Raw genomic sequence first — 12033 nt, 5'->3', positions numbered from 1 at the left:
TTCAAGATGGAGTCCTCTCAGCAGCCCTTGGCATCACTTATTATGGGATGTAGTATAGTGCAAGTGTAGTTGATCTTCGGCACTACATTGCCATCTTTCGGAGGGCTAAGGAAGGTCAAACAGCAGTCATACTCTGCTCCTCTGCACATACAGAGCCTGCAAAGGAGGAGGGGACTAGAAAGACACTAAGAAGGAGATAGTAATTCACGGGGCTGCCCCAATCTTATCTCATGTTGACAGGGTGGGTTCTTGTTGACCCAACTTCTAGATGGCAATCTTTTTAAAAGCTCTTTTGTTCCACCAGCACAGTTAACCCTATCTATCTCATGATAGGGTGTGGTTCCTGTTTACCCAACTTCTAGACAACCTTTTTTTTTTAATAATTTTTATTGTGCTTTAAGTGGAAGTTTACAAATCAAGTCAGTCTCTTACATATAAACTTATATACACCTTACTACATACTCCCATTTACTCTCCCCCTAATGAGTCAGCCCGCTCCCTCCTTCCAGCCTCTCCTTTCGTGACCATTTTGCCAGTTTCTAATCCCCTCTACTCTCCCATCTCCCCTCCAGACAGGAGATGCCAACATAGTCTCAAGTGTCCACCTGATACAAGTAGCTCACTCCTCATCAGCATCTCTCTCCAACCCATTATCCAGTCCAATCCATGTCTGGCAAGTTGGCTTCGGGAATGGTTTCTGTCCTGGGCCAACAGAGGGTTTGGGGATGCTGACTGCCGGGGTCCTTCTAGTCTCAGTTAGACCATTAAGTCTGGCCTTTTTATGAGAATCTGGGATCTGCATCCCACTGTTCTCCTGCTCCTTCAGGGGTTCTCTGTTGTGTTCCCTGTCAGGGCAGTCATTGGTTGTGGCTGGGCACCATCTAGTTCTTCTGGTCTCAGGACGATGTAGTCTCTAGCTCATGTAGCCCTTTCTGTCTCTTGGGCTCATAATTACCTTGTAAGCTTGGTGTTCTTCATTCTCCTTTGATCCAGGTGGGTTGAGACTCACTGATGCATCTTAGACGGCAGCTTGCTAGCGTTTAAGACCCCAGCCGCCACACTTCAAAGTGGGATGCAGAATGTTTTCTTAACAGATTTTATTTTGCCAATTGACGTAGATGTCCCCTGAAGCCATAGTCCCCCAACCCCTGCCCCTGCTTTGCTGACCGTAGATGATAATCTTTTAAAAGCCCTTTTGTTCAACCACAGTTAACCGTATCTGTCTCAATATCAATAAACTCAGACTGATTCAACTTTACCTTCCTTGCACCATTATCCCACAGCCTTAATAGCCATTCTCACACATATTCCCCAGGTTTTTGTTTGTACATATTAGAAAAGTCAAGCAGTTCTTTTGGAGTGCAGTGTACCTCCTTCTGAGTCACACTTTGTACTTCATCTTTTGGGGTTCAATGGGACTTTAGTTATAGGTCTAGAAGCAAAAATGGGCAGCGGAGGTGAGTCCTGGGAACATTCAACAATGTCTTGTAAGGCATATGCCCCAGGCAATGACTCAAATGCTGCCTCAGGCTATGACTCAGACAAAGGCTCTTCAGACACTGTTGGGTTAATCTCCTCAGATGAGGGTGGAAGGGATAATGGTTTTACTTGGGAGGGTGCGTTAGAGACAGATGGAGTAATTTTTTCAGATGGGAGTAAGACAACTGGTTCTGTTGGCGTGAATGATTCAATGGAATTTAGGGTCTCAGTGTCCCCAGCTTCCTGATTATCTGTCTATATGTCCTCATCCTAAGTTTCAGGATCCCATTTCTTTCCAATCAATGCCCTCACTTTAACTTCAGACACCATTCAATGTTGGGAATTCAGTTGGCATTGTAAATTAGCCACTCTTACAGTAAGGCTTTGGGTTTTGTTTTTGGGAATATTAGCTCTGTTACTACAAGAAATAAGGCTTTCTTTCAGGCCACAAGTGGAAACTTTGAGATTTTTATACAGTGCTTGAGCTGTTTCCCTGAAGCCCTGAGCTCATCTCTTTCTTTCACCATTTTGTCTAGCAAAAGTAGGACCAACCAACCAGCTTCCCTATACTTTCATTCTGACAAAATTGTAGAAAAGTATTAAACATACGATCACCCAGAGCCTTGCTTCTCACCAATACTTGATGTATTGGTGGTGATATTTTACTTATTAATATTGCCACCTCAAGCCATGGATTAACAGCACCCTTTTTACTACTGAAGGCAGAGTTATCAGTGCCATTAATATTAGTCAGACTTGAGAACAAATTTAGAAAAACCATCCTCATGATTTTTTTTTTTCGTAGAACTACTCTTGGTACCAAATATCTTAGGCTTGGTTCTCTAGTGAAGCATATATAAATATATAGAGAGATTTATCTCAAGGAAATGACTCATACAGTTGTAAATGCTGGCATGTCCCAAGTCTGTGGGTCAGGTGTCAGGCTGGAGGCTTCTCCTTACTAAAGTAGCTGTAGGGGCTGATGAACTCCAGATTAATAGGTCAGAAGGCAGGCTACTGGCTTACAAACTGTGAAGGCTGATGAATCCAGGAACAGCACGTAAGGTGGCAGGCTGCTGCCTCATAGGCTGCGGAAGTAGATGAACCCAAGATTGGCAGGGAATACGGCTGGCCACCAGTTCAAGTCCCAAGAACTGGAGGTCAGATGATGATGAGCTAGATGCAGAATCCAGAGGAACTGAGCAAGCTTCACCAGAATGTCCACGTATACATTGGGTGTTACACCCTTGAGGAAACTCCCCTTACAACTGATTGGGTGATCATATCAGATTACATCATGGAGGATGACTATGCCATTACATAACTTCCCAATTACATCATTACATACCTGCCAAACTACAACTTTACATAACTGACAAACTACGTCATTACATAACTGCTAAACCACTAAGAGTTGTGGCCTAGCCATACTGACACACAACCTTAACCATCAGACTATCTAAACTTCTGAGTTGTCAATTTGATCCCATATACATAGTTCTTTAAAAGGCACAATGCTCCAGGCAGTCTTTACTCATTAAGTTAAACTATTGTTTGGTTTAAAGAAGACTTCAGGGGATATTTTTGGTTTAATGTTTAAAGATTGCCTCATGGCAATAGTTTCAGGGGTTCATCCAGCCTCCATGGCTCTAGAAAGTCTGCAGTACATGATAATTTTAAATTCTCTTCCACATATTTCCCTTTTGATCAGGATTCTTTTGTAGTATCTTTGATTAAAATGTTCAGCAATGGTAGCCAGGCACCATCCAGTTCTTCTGGTCTCAGGCAGTTGTTTGTGGAGGCAATTAGCCACATATTCTATTTCCTCCTCCTACTCCTGACTCTCCTTCTTCCTCTGTTGCTCTAGGTAAATAGACACTAATTGCTGTACCTTGGATGGCCGCTTGCAAGCTTTTAAGACCACAGGCACTATGAAACTAACTAGAAGGTAGAAGAGAAGTTTTCATTTACTGTGATGAAAAGTTTGCATTGATTAACAGTAAGGGTTACACAGACCATTAATGCAATTTATGTCAATAAGCTGTACACCTGTAAAAAGTTGAATTGGCAAATGTTGTGTGATAGATATTTTTACAAGAGCAAAAAAAAAAAAAAAAAAAAGAAAAGAAATGAGCGGCTGCTTATGTACAGCAAAACACCTCATGGGACTTGGTTTCTTGGTTTGGAGGATCAGGGTCATTGTTTCAGGGGACATCTCAGTTAATTGGCCTAATATCATGTTTATATTTGCTTTTTAATGTCTTGCTCCCTGTAGTGCGGGGATACTCAAGGCGATGCAGACCCTCACAGGTGCTGGGGACCAAGCCCCAAGACTTAGCACACAAAGGAGGGGTCCATCAGGGCTTCCTTCCCACCAGCCATCAGAAGTCCAACCAGGCATCTTCCCTTTCCACAGGCCTGCTGTTCCAAACCATGTCCCAGCCTCTGAGCCAGGATGCACCAGATACTGATGGGAGGAGGCGGGAAGCTTGCCCTTGCCAAGTCACCCTGCTGAACATGCGGTAACAGTGCCAGCTGGGACAGGAAGGCCACACCATGCCTTGACCTGACAACATGGTTGTGCCCTTGACCCTGACAATCCCCACCCACCTCCCTGAGGAGGGGTGGGGGGATGGAGGACGGCAGTGGTCACAGGGCAGAGGCAGGGAAGGGGAGGCCAGATGGGGCCCAGTCTGGCAGCAAAGAACTCTTCTGGAGAGGCGGCAGGAGGCAGGACTTCACTGAGAGCCAAGGCTCCAAGTCCCCGGTACATGACCCATTACACCACTTACAAAACAGAGATTCAAAGAAAAAATTATGACAAATTTGAAGACACTGATTACGGAGTACTAAAAACCAATAGAAAGGCATTAATCCAAAAGCAGGTCCTTCTGAGCCTGGGGCCCTTTGTGACTGCACTGGTCACACACCTACGAAGCTGCCCTGACTGTGTCACCCAAGTGAGAGGGCGAATGGCCCCACAGAACCCTTCTCCAGGAGCTTCAGTCCCCGCATCAGATACACATGGAGAGATTCACAGACCTCCCTCCACGGAGAGAAATACCTTGGGCAATACATTCACAGGGCATTGCAACTTGACAAGAATTTGTTAAACAACAACAATAACAAAAAAATACAGCCTTGATATGGAGCATCTGTCATCAACTTTAGGCATCATCTCTTCCGTTTTACATTTGCATTGTGCTACTTTTTTCCTTTTGAAACCAGAAGTTTATCTTTTGCTCCCAAACAAGTGCAAGATGACATTTTCAAACACCCCATTCCTTGCCCTGCATCCATTGGTCTGTGGAGTACCCACAACAGCAAATGTTTTCTCCGTGCTGGTATTTGTCCTGGGGACTGAAGCCAAATATTGACCCAGTTTTAGCAAATTTAGAGCAGAGGCTTAAAAAATACCTTCACTTATTGAGAGTGGTTATTTGTTCCCTTCAGGGGAATGACCCTCGTGTCCCAGGCATTGACTTCCTAGGAAAAAGAATTTGGAGGGGGCATTTGTCATACCACCCCAGTCCCAGACCAGGGTGGTATTGACTCAAGAGGGCAATTTCTCAGGTGCTCGGGGCCAGTGGCTGGAGGGGTTGTCTCATGCGGGAGGAGGGCTATAAAATGTGGGCAAAGGGTAAGAGGACCCCACAGCCTATTAATGAAAATCACTGTGTGCCCCTGAGTTCTGTTCAGGTGAGAGACCCTCTGCTGGGAGTCCCGGCTCAGTCTGTGGGCTCTCAGGGCTGTGCTGCATTGCAGAAGGGAGAAGGGAGAAAGGCGCTTCACTGCCCCAGGTGAGCACTCACATGCACACGTGAATATCCAGATGGGAAGCAGCACAGGAGACATGGCCAGAGGTGTGCGCGGATGTGCTGGAGGCAAACTACTTTAAAGCGTATTGATAAAAACCGTCTGATTAAGGAGCAGTGGGTATCCCTCCTAGCACTTTCTTCACTTGGTTTCCTAACAGAAATTCAAACCCTAGACAGTGTGAGTCAAAACCAGGCCCTTTGTACTCCTGAGTGATCTTGGGCAAGTCTCAGAGTATATCTGAGCCTCAGTTTCTCCATCTGTAAAGTGGGAAGGTGATGCATACCATCAAGGTTGTGGTGAAGATTAAACAAGATGCATGTGTATATGTATATGCATATATGCCACAGACAAAGCAGGTGCTCAATAAAAGATGGTGACAGCCAGTTGCTGTTGAGTCAAGTGACTCACGGTGACCCCATGTGTGTCAGAGTAAAACTATGCTCCATAGGTTTTTTTTTTAAATAATTTATTTTATCTTTGTTGTTGTTGAGCATATACACAACAAAACATACCTTAATTCAACATTTTCTACATGTACAATTACACGATTGTGACACTGATTACATTCTTTGAGTTGTGTAACCATTCTCACCCTCCTTTTCTGAGTTGTTCCTCCCCCATTAATATAAACTCACTGCTCCCTAAAGTTCCCATCTAATCTTTGGAGTTGCTGTTGTCAATCTGATCCATAATAGATAGATCTTTTTTTTTTTTTTAACTGTATTTAAATGAAGGTTTACAGAGCAAACTAGCTTCTCATCAAACAATTAATACACGTATTGTTTTGTGACATTGGTTGCCAACCCCACAACACGTCAACACTCTCCCTCTCCACCTTAGGTTCTCCATTACCAGCTTTCCTGTCCCCTCCTGCCTTCTTGTCCTTGCCCCTGGGCTCGTGTGCTCATTTTGTTTTATGGGCCTGCCTAATCTTTGGCTGAAGGGTGAACCTCAGGAGTGACTTCATTACTAAATGGGTGTCCAGAGGCCATACTCCCAGGGCCATATAGATAGATCTTAAAAGAGCATAATGCTCAAGGCAGACATTCTTTACTAGTTAAGCTAAACTATTGTTTGATTTTAACAGGGCTCAGGGGATATTTTTGGCTTAAGGTTTAAAGAATATCTCAGGGCAATAGTTTGGGGGATGTATCCAACCTCCATAAGTCCAGAAAGCCTGGATTCCATAAGATTTTGAAATTCTGTTCTGCATTTTCCCCCTTTTGATCAAGATGCACCATGGGGTTTTCAATGCTGATTTTTTAGAAGCAGATTGCCAGGCCTTCCTTCCAAGGCACCTCTAGGTGGACTTGAACCTCCAACTTTTTGGTTAGCAGTGAAGGTGTTAATTGTTTGCACCACCCATGGGCTCCAAAAGATGGCAATAGGGCTGACTATTATAATTTTCATTGTGAAAAATCAAATAGTAGGGACAGGGTCTGATCCTGTTGTGCACGGGGCAGCCATGAGTTGGGGGCCAACTCCAGGGCAGCTAACAGAAACAAAGCTTCTTCTGGGGTGAAACCTTACCAGTGGGAAATAGGAGATGGGAAGGAGCTGGACAGATACATTCTCCCTTCTTTCTGTCTCCTTGAATTTCTCCAAGGTGCAGTTCTCTTTGGAGGCTTCCTGAACACATCCCTGTGCGGAGCGACATGCCTGCTGAGTGACTTGCTGTGTCTTATCACAGCTTGTCACAAAGCTACAGCCAGCACAGTACCACGTCACACCACATCGCATTGCGTCTTTCCTTGTCTTACTTCCTTTTTCTTCACCCTCACTGCCCTGGGCTTGTGCCTCCCAAATAAAGTGTAAGTTAGCACTTTAATCCTTGCATCAAACTCTGTTTTCTAGAGGATCCAGACTAAATAGGTAGCATTTCCAAATTACTCATACTTATTGTAGGATTATTCAACATAAAAGTAACCAACGTAGAATTATTCAATCTATTTAGATAGAAGTTTCTAATACATACATAACACATACACATTCCTTGGGAGGCAGGAGTAAAAGAAACAGATTCCTGGTGATCCAGTCATTCCCTTGCTCACGTGGATGCCTTTTCTCTTCCCATCAGTGAGGCTGCCTAGAATAATTTTCTGTATCACATCTCTTCAGAGTGATGCCCAGAACCCTATGCCAGAGATTTGCTCTTTAATTCTACACTTAGGGTTGTAGAGGAACAGAAGGCATTCTAACATGGGAACAAGTGCCACCTAGGGAAGAAAGCTCACGGCTCTTATACTTTCTTTTTCTGGCTGGCTCCCATAGCGTGGTTGCCATTCATTTCTTCACTATGATTGACTATTGCGAATTAGCTAAACTTCAGGTATTGTTCTTAATAGGTTTGGTGCATTTGCTGGCTCCCCAACAGTGTCCTATAACTGAAAATCATCAGAGCTGGGAAGGCTCTTACCATCCCACTGTGAAGATAGGGAAACTGAGGCCCGAGGTTACACAGCAAGTGGTGGCAGAGCCAGAACCAGGACTCACAGCACCTGTGGTCTAGCCTAAACTCAAAGGCTTGCACTCCAGGTATGACTAGGTTCAAATTCCAGCTTCACCACTTACTCTCTCTGCCTTGGGAAAGTTACTTAACCTTTTTATGCCTCAATTTTTGCATTTATGAAGTGAGAATAATACCCAATTCTGTCTTAGCCTTCTAGTGCTGCTATAACAGAAATAACACAAATGGATGGCTTTAACAGAGCTAAGTTTATTTTCTCACAGTAAAGTAGGCTAAAAGTCCAAATTCAGGGTGTCAGCTCCAGGGGAAGGCCTTCTCTCTCTGTCGGACTTTTCATCAGTCTTCTCCCAGACTAGGAGCTTCTTTGCTCAGGAACCCCGGGTCCAAAGGACGTGCTCTGCTCCTGGCACTGCTTTCTTGTTAGTATGAGGTCCCCAACTCTCTCCTTGCTTCCCTTCCCTAAAAGGTGGTGCTGCCCCCCCCACCAGGGAAACTCCCTTTACACTGGGTCAGAAAGGTGGCCTGAGTAAGGGTGTTACAATCCCACCCTAATCCTCTTTAACATAAAATTACAATCACAAAATGGAGGACAACCACACAGTACTGGGAATTATGGCCTAATCAAGTTGACACATATTTTTGGGGAGACACAATTCAATCCATGACACCACCCCAGAGTGTTGTTGGGAGGATTAAATTAGATAATGTATATAAAGGTTTAGAACAGGGCCTGGCACTTGGGATACATTTGATAAACATTACTTAAGATTGTTTTTTATTATAATCATTGCAGAGGAGGGGGCAGGTAGGATGAGAGACGGCAGGCCAGATGGAGGCACCTGTCAGTTCTCTACCACCTTGCAGGCTCCCCTCTGTTCCTTAGCGTAGCTTGCTCAGGGGTAATCTAGAGCCATTCAGCTTGGTGAAATTGGGAGGCTGCAGGCTACCACTGGAGGAACCTCATCTAGGTGAATTAAGCTGGAATTGGGGGAGCTACTGCTAGGCTGGGAAAGCCTAGGGTTGGTTGGGGGTCCAGCCCACTGTTCCTCTGTCCAGGGAGGCTGACCACTTTCCTTGCCTTCCCCGTGGAGTCTACTTCACTGTTATGGATTGAATTGTGTCCCCCCAAAATATCTGTTGTAAATCCTAACCTCTGCTGTGGTTATAATCCCATCTGTGCGTGGGCTGTGTTTGTTATGTTAATGAGGCATGATTAGGTTATGTCAATGCGGATTAGGTTATGTTTATTATGTACTAGATAGCTAAGACAGAATTTGGTACTGGAAGAATGGAGTGCTACTCTAACAGATACCTAAAATGTGGAAGTGGTTTTGGAATTGGGTAACGCTATAAGGCTAGAAGAGTTTTAAGGTGCCTAATGGTAAAAGGCTATTGGCTAGGTTGCCTTGAAAAGACTGTTAGAATTATGGACATCAAAGATGGTTCTGATGAGGGCTCAGGAGGAAGTGAAGAGACCTACAGATAAAGTCTCTATCGTCTTGGAGAACACATATGGCACCAGCAACAGAATGTTGCTAGAAATGGGGACACTAAATGTGCTTCCGGTGAGGTTTTAAAAGAAAATGATGAACATGTGACTGAACAATGGAAGAAAGAATGTTTTTTATACGGTGGCAAAGAACTTGTCTGAATCATATTCAAATGTTTGGTAGCAGGTAGAACTTGTAAGTGATGAACTTGGGTATCTGGCTGATGAGATTTCTAAACCAGATTATAAAGGCACCGCGTGGTTTCTCCTTTCTGCTAATAGTAAAATGCGAGAGGAAAGAGATGGACTTAAAAACGAACTGTGCAAAATGGAAACCAAACTTAAAGATTTGGAAAATTCTGTTGTACAAACTAAGGACATGTGTCCTAAAATTTTCACCAAGGACCTGACTACGCAATCTTTTTTTAAAGAGATTAAGCCTGTGACTAATGGATCTAACCAACTACCACAGCAGAAAACCCATCAGCTCAGACTGAAGGGGACAGAGAACAAATGAAAGGAAAGAATGCTGTTTGCCTCTTAGAATTCTACAAGTAGGAAACAGGCCAAAGGAGTTACATCTGTTGTCCTCCAAGAAAAGAAAAGGACCACCCCAGAAGCAGCCTGGAGATCAGCAGAATTGTTGGAAGGAGCACAAGAAGCAGGGCCATCTCGCTTTCAGAATGGGGCCACAGTCTCTTGGATCTCAAAGGGTTGGGCCACAGTCCCCTAGGTTTCAAAAGGTTGGATCTTTGCCAATTTGGTTCCAGAGTGTGGAGCTGCCATTAAGGTGTGCCAGGGGCATGGGGCTGCTGCCCAAAGGGGCAGAAGATCAGGGCCTGCCGGGGCAGTAGGGGTGGGGTTGCCACTCAGATGGACTAGGAGAATGGGGCCTCCCAAAACAAAGGGAGCAGAGTTGCTGCCCCAGTGGGCCTGGAAGGTGGAGCTGAAGAAGCCCAGGGCTAAGGGGCCTCCACCCAGAATCCAGAGGGCACGGCCAATACTCAGAGTCTGGAGGGCAGGACCATTGCCTAGATGGTATCAGAGAACAGATGATTGTTTTCAAGCCTTAAGAGCTAATGTAAATTGTTCTGCTGGGTTTTGGACTTGCTTGTTGCCTGTTATCACTTCTTTCTTTCCAGTTTCTTCTGTCTCTAATGGATATGTCTATCTGGTGCCTGTTTACCATTGTACTTTGAAAACAGCCAACTTGTAGTCTAGATTTCACAGTGCCTTAGTCATCTAGTGCTGCTATAACAGAAATACCACAAGTAGATGACTTTAACAAAGAGAAATTTATTTTCTCTCAGTCTAGTAGGCTAGAAGTCCAAATTCAGGGTTTCAGCTCCAGGGGAAGGCTTTCTCTCTTTGTGGGCTTTGGAAAAAGCTCCTTCTATCAATCTTCCCCTGGACTAGGAGCTTCTCTGCACTGGAATCCCGGGCCCAAAGGATGCAATCCGCTCTCAGTGCTGCTTTATGGTGGTATGAGGTCCCCAACTCTCTGCTTGCTTTTTTAAGATCACAAAAGAAACTGGCTCAAGACATAATCCAATCTTGTAGATTGAGTCCTACCTCATTAACATAACTGCCACCTATCCCCCTTCATTAACATCATAGAGGCAGAATTTACAACACATAGGAAAGTCACATCAGATGAAAAAATGGTGGACAATCATACAATAGTGGGAATCATGGCCCAGCCAAATTGATGCACACATTTTTGGGGGACACAGTTCAATCCATGACACACAGGTTCACAGATGAAGAGGAATTTTGCCCCAGGAATACACCTAATGTCTCACCTATATTTGATTTAGAAGATGAGATTTTAGACTTGGAGTTGATTTAAGACTTTTGGGATGATGCAATAGGATGAATGTGTTTTATATGTGGCAAGGACATGTATTTTGGGGGGGGTCAAAGGGTGGAATGTTATGAATTGAATTGTATCCCCAAAAATATGTGTTGTAAATCCTAACCTCTGCCTGTGGTTATAATCTCATTTGTAGATGGGTTGCATGTGTTATGTTAATGAGACAGGGTTACGGTGTATCTTGAGTCAATCTCTTTTGAGATATAAAATAAATCAATCAAGCAAGAGAAGCAGAGATGGGGGAAGAGAGATGACAAGCCACATGAAGACTGCCAAGGAGTAGAAGCTCAAAGAGACAAGGACCTTCCTCTGAGCGGACAGGGACAGAAAGACTTCCCCTAGAGCCAGCATCCTGAATTCAGACTTCTAGCCTCTCAAACTGTGAGAAAATAAATTTCTGTTTGTTAAAGCCACACACTTGTGGTATTTCTGTTACAGCAGCACAAGATAACTAAAAGAGCCTGCCAGCATGGGGGGAAGGCCAGGTCCCCTTCCACTGAGTTGCACAAGCCAGTGACACACCTAGCATGTTTGGCACTCAGAGTGGATCATTCCTTCACACATTCCTCCTCTACGTGATTACTCAGTAAAGATCATGAAATGACATGAATATACTTCATTATGTATTCTTTATATAAACTCGTTGCCATCAGTTCTGACTCATAGTGACCCTATAGTACATTATATAATGATTATACATAATGAATAACTATTAACAGTTGCCATTTTGTTGACTCTGACTCATAGCTACCCCATGTGTGTCAGAGTACAACTGTGTTCCATAGGGTTTTCAGTGGCTGATTTTTTGGAAGCAGATCACCGTGCCTTTCTTCCAAGGCACCTCTGGGTGGACTTACCTCAATCTTTTGGCTAACCAATCGCATTTGCGCCACCCAGGGATTCCTA

The sequence above is a fragment of the Elephas maximus genome, chromosome 13, assembly GCF_024166365.1.
Source record: "Elephas maximus indicus isolate mEleMax1 chromosome 13, mEleMax1 primary haplotype, whole genome shotgun sequence".
Lineage (NCBI taxonomy): Eukaryota > Metazoa > Chordata > Mammalia > Proboscidea > Elephantidae > Elephas > Elephas maximus.
Note: the sequence above shows the minus strand (reverse complement) of the source record.